This window comes from Coptis chinensis, chromosome 4, assembly GCF_015680905.1.
Source record: "Coptis chinensis isolate HL-2020 chromosome 4, ASM1568090v1, whole genome shotgun sequence".
Classification (NCBI taxonomy): Eukaryota; Viridiplantae; Streptophyta; class Magnoliopsida; order Ranunculales; family Ranunculaceae; genus Coptis; species Coptis chinensis.
The window spans coordinates 47,492,305-47,497,576 of NC_141459.1; the positions used below are offsets into that span (position 1 = coordinate 47,492,305).

The following is a 5,272-nucleotide window of genomic DNA, read 5'->3' on the forward strand; positions in this document are numbered from 1 at the left end:
TTTTTTTTCTCCTTTTCTTTTCCGTGATTTTTTTAGGGTATGGCACGGACACAAAACTATTTCCGTTTCCCCACTTTTGTTTTCCATACGGATTGACATTTTTCTTTTTTTTTTTCCATGGGGCAACCAAACACCCTAGAACTATGGAAATGGTGGACGACACATTTTTTCCTTTCATTCCATTGTCTTTCCTTCAAAACAAACGCACTCTTGAATGAGTCAAAAGAAATGAGCACGTTGAGTTAGTTGGAGATATACATTGTGGAATGATCACATAGTCCAAGTGTTTAAATTAAAAGCAATTCCTTGAGCCTTGGGCAATATGTTCAAAGAACAAGTGTTAAGTACTATGGGTTCGGCCTACTAGATAAATATTACTTGGTGGTTGGCGATCAACACATAGATTTTGAATTTCTTCCTTTCTTTATTCGGCAATGAAAAGTCTACATTGTTTCATTGTTGATTGGGCCGAGTGTTGGCAGTAGCTGCAGTATCAGCTCAAGTTCATAATCCTTCATGCTAGATAGCGTTCTCGGGGAAATTGTTGACCACTCGATTATTTCCGGTGTAAAGAGTAATTGGCTTTTAGCGCTGATATTTGGTGAGTTCTACACCTTTTATAGTTTCGATCAATTACTTTGAAGAATGAAAATTCCTATTTATAGATCAAATGATTTTTAGTTTAACGTATCACAAATATATTTTGTAAACCGATTTTCGATTAATGATTTAAAGAAACTCTTGTGTTATTTGGGTGTGTATTCCAATTGAATTTCTATATTTTACATTCCAAAAAATGCATGGTTGTTGTGCATAAAAGGAAATTAGTAAAATATTGTAAATGTGGTATTGATCTAATTTTGGAAATTCATTGTTCTTGAAATGTGACCTGGAATTTAGCTTAGACTCGGAACTTAAGAAGGGTGTTGATATCCCTAGAGTGTAAGACCTAAAAGGAACATTGGATCGGAACACTGGATCCATGTTGGTGCACACGTCAAGGAATGTTTGGTTGAGCAGGTGTGAATGTCAACCCTTTGGTAACGTTTGTCGAGCGGTTAAGTCAACATAGTATTCACATTGATAGAGTATTTTAAAATGAATTGTTCTTGCATGATGAATATTTGAAAATGCATGGTTTTTGCATTAAGTAACCATTACCAATTTTATTGTTATGAAAATTGTTTCATTACAGGTACATTCTTTTTGGTAATTAAGATTACAAGAGTTGTAGTAACTCATTGGACTTCTTGGAAGCTCACTCCCCGTTGTTTACTATTTTTCAAATTAGTTCTCTTACACGTTGAGCTCGTGGGATTGTGGATAGTGGGATTTTGGGGGTTGAATTCTATTAGTTGTATGTTATAGGTTTCTATTATCATTTTTCATTCATTTCTGGATGTAAGACGTAACGTTAATTCTTTAGAGTTTGAGATTTTGATTGTCGATCATAATATTTTGTATGATGACATTTGGAATAAATGTTGGATTTGGATTTATGGAATAATTCATCTATATATTTTATGGACAGTGCACTTTGGATCTCAAACTACCTATTTTGAGATTCGGGTGTTACAAGATGTCGCAATGAAGTTTGACCAACACGTATGTTCTACATTGGATCCCCAAAAATAGGTCATTTAACGTCAGATTTCTAACACGGTGATTGAGACTTTCGTAATGAGGTAGAACATATGGAGGAAGGTTTCACAGGGTAGTTAGACTAACAAATATATTCTTAAACAAAATGTAGCAAACCCCAAAAGTAGAAGCTGTGGAGAGCGGAAAGAGTAGCGCGCACGATTAGATTAGAGCCACACGCAACTTGAGTTGAGGATTATCGTAGAATTTTTTTATGGGTTTTTAAGTTTTTGATTTTTTTGATTTTTAATGATGTTATTTGAATTTTTTGGTTTATGGTTAGAGAAAAATACAACTAATATACACAATAATAGAAACATAGATAATGCTCAAATGAATACGTAACACGTACAATTTGTTTGAGAAATGGGAAACACGCTACATTTATTTACAAATAAAAGAACAACAAAAAGGAGAAAAGAAGAAAAAATTACATAGATCTACATATTAGTTATTACCAGATGCCAGAATAATAACATGACACAAGTAAAAAGGGTCAACCAGAAGACCATAGTTGCATCGTCAATGTCCTGCTTATACAACTTCGTTAATTTATCCATGAAGTCTAAGTACAATGTGAATGTAGAATATGAAATGTAAGAGAAGAGGAGAAGATCAAGGAGGTGAGGGATGGATGGTGGAAAATCGATAGGAATGGGAGAGGCCGTTAGGATATGACCGTTAGCTGACGACCGTTGGAGATGACCGTTATCAGAACGTTAGGTTATTATCGTTATCAAACGGTCATTAGCTGGCGACCGTTGGAGATGACCGTTATGTCCTGGTTTCCTCAAAACGAGTAAAACGTAGATTCCCGCTTAATTTGAACTCCAAATTTGACAAATGAGCTATCAAAATGATCAGAATGAAAAATATTATCCATCGGTATATGGCATGCTCAATTTCAAACTCGATCACGAAAAAGGTCGGGGAGAATGATGTAGACGTGAAGGGGTGAGTCTTGACTCAACCATTTTTTTTATTATTAAACAAGGAAAGATTAACGTGTTAACATCACTGTTACGGTGATAAAACTCCTTTTAAATCCAGAAGATCCCTAGCATTCTATTTATAAATATCATGTGGTATCTGTTAATTAGAGATATGAATCTCTTCTACTGATTGATTGTACTGAGAAATAGATTCAGTTTTAGAAACTGAAATCTAGAAAATTGTGGTAGAGAAATCTTATAAGAAGATCTCAAAGACAACTTTCTTTCAAAAAAAGGTTTTTTAAAGTTTAATATCACTTCACCTTCAGTAGATTGTATTATTTGATCCAAATCATTATTAATGATTGGTTGAGGTTGAACAACATTCCTACATGTCTATGATTTTGGGAAATGAATTTCATTCCAAGGAATCATTGTAGGTGTAGCTACACTAGAAGTTAAAAGATTATTATCAATTAAAATTGTTTTCCTTGGTGTAGTTTTATGCCTAGCATTAGGAGTTAAAGTTTGTAAAACTTTATAGTAAATTTTGTAAGTAATTCCAATCACTTCAGATCCAGGTAAAAAGTTATAACCTTTAGCCTGAATTTGTAATGAAATAGAATCATAAAGATTTCTATCCGTTAAAAATAAACTTAAATTATGATAGACATCAAAATAGACTGGTCCATGACATAGATTAGTCTCTACAGTTCTCATAAGAGATGGTAAATAGTCAAGGCATCTAGCATCTCTTAACGATACTTGAATACAAACATTCATACCTCAAAAGGGTTAAAGGTCAAAAAGCAACCTTTATCAATCCTACATGAATAAATTTATAATTCTTCATATAAGGATATAAATCTCATGAATTTAATAAATTCAAGTTATTACTTATGGGATGTAAACTAATAGTTTGTTTCATAGTTTTTACAACAATTTTACTAGTCAACTTTTCATACCAGTTACCATATCTATAGATGGTTTTTGGATCCATATTAGGAATAGTCCACTTGTTCATTTTGTCATATGTATCGAGATCATACTCAATTGAGTTTGTGATCTTTATTGAACTCATATCATCATTTGATGATTGTGTCATGGATGTTGAGATGTTAGTGCAATAACAGGTAGAGAGTATAATGAAATGTAATCATACAAAATAGAAATAATTTAATCATGATGTAATCATTGATATTGCATCTCCTTCTCTAGTATTATAAATAGTAAAATCAATTATCAGAAGTCTCATGTATCTATAATAATAAAACCACGTCTGTCAACGCTTTACGGGGGGGGGGGAATGGTCTAAACACGCATATCCTGCTTAAAACGGCACTCCATTCCCCTACGCGACTTGGGTGACGTCCCAGAGTTACTATTATAAATAAAAAATAAGAAATAATGACCTGGTAGATAACTACTCAGTCTTGTATTATTAAGTACTAGTGAATGCCTGTGCCAGTCGGCACTCTAGACACATTACTTGTGAACAACACCTCAAGAGACCATCTCTATGGTAGCATTGGATCGATGATATAACCATTTCCAACAGTTTTATACTTCATAATCATTTCATACGCATACTCAAGTGAGCTTAATAATTGCAATTCTATGCATTTCATTTCTCACAAACCAACTCATTACATATACCCTTACACATTCATTAATTCAACACATATCAGAATGAGAATGAGGAAAATAAGGGGAGAGTCTTCAATTAAAAGCATCATCAATTTTTTTTTTTAAAAAAAAATAAAAAAATCCAGCAGAGTCTCATTTTTATTTTCAACATTTCAAAAACCTAAAGCCTGTCATAACCTGAAAATCAAACAATACAATTCTCATAGATCAACCATACCAAAATATATAACTTCATATTTATACATAACACGAATTACTTCTAAAAATAAAAGACAACTCATTATATTTAAACAACAACCCAAGAGACAATCTTCATGGCAGCAGTGAATCGATGTTATAAGTTCATAAAGATAGGGATATGTAAAATGCACTACTCATTTCCAGCAGTTCTATACTTCATAGCCATGTCATTGAAATACTCAAGTGGGTTTATGGCAATTCTATGCATTTCATTTCTCACAAGCCAACTCGTTGCATTTATCGCTTACAACACCTTAATTAATTCAAGGCATATCAGAGTGAGAAACAAATAAGGGGAGAAAGCCTTGAATTAAGACACATTGTATTTAAACAACATTGTATTTAAACACTTAACTCAAGTTTATATTATCAATCGTATCATCATCCTCACCACAGGATATGCCCCGTGTCTTAAACTATGATGAAATAGCGAAGAAAGCAAAAGCAAGCTCATGACTAAAAACAAAGAGAAAGCAAATAATTTTTTTTAAAAAAAATAGATTGACCGGTTATAGGTGAAATAAAACACACATGGGAACAAAAAAAAAAGGATACAGAAAACATTAAACAGAAAAAGATACCAACACAAAAACAAATAAAAACTGAGAAAACTTGTTCATGGACAATCTGAAATCTCCTTTAGGTGCCAGTAGCAGTCCCATACTCCAACACCAAAAACACTTGATCTAGAAAAAAAGACACAAAGAAAGTCTGAAAAATTAGCCAACAATTCACTGTTTGAGGAATCACAAAAGAATCTGTTGACTCCTTTCCTCTTTCAGGTCCTTAACCTATATGAGGGGAAAAAAACA

General features: G+C 33.0%; 1 long non-coding RNA gene across 1 annotated transcript; it reads left to right on the forward strand.

Annotated features, from left to right (window-relative positions):
- The first annotated feature begins 349 nt into the window (after positions 1–349).
- On the forward strand, positions 350–1,602 carry LOC147503745 (uncharacterized). Its single transcript, XR_015192818.1, has 2 exons — positions 350–601; positions 1,196–1,602. It is a non-coding gene; the product is annotated as an uncharacterized LOC147503745 (long non-coding RNA).
- Positions 1,603–5,272: the final 3,670 nt, after the last annotated feature.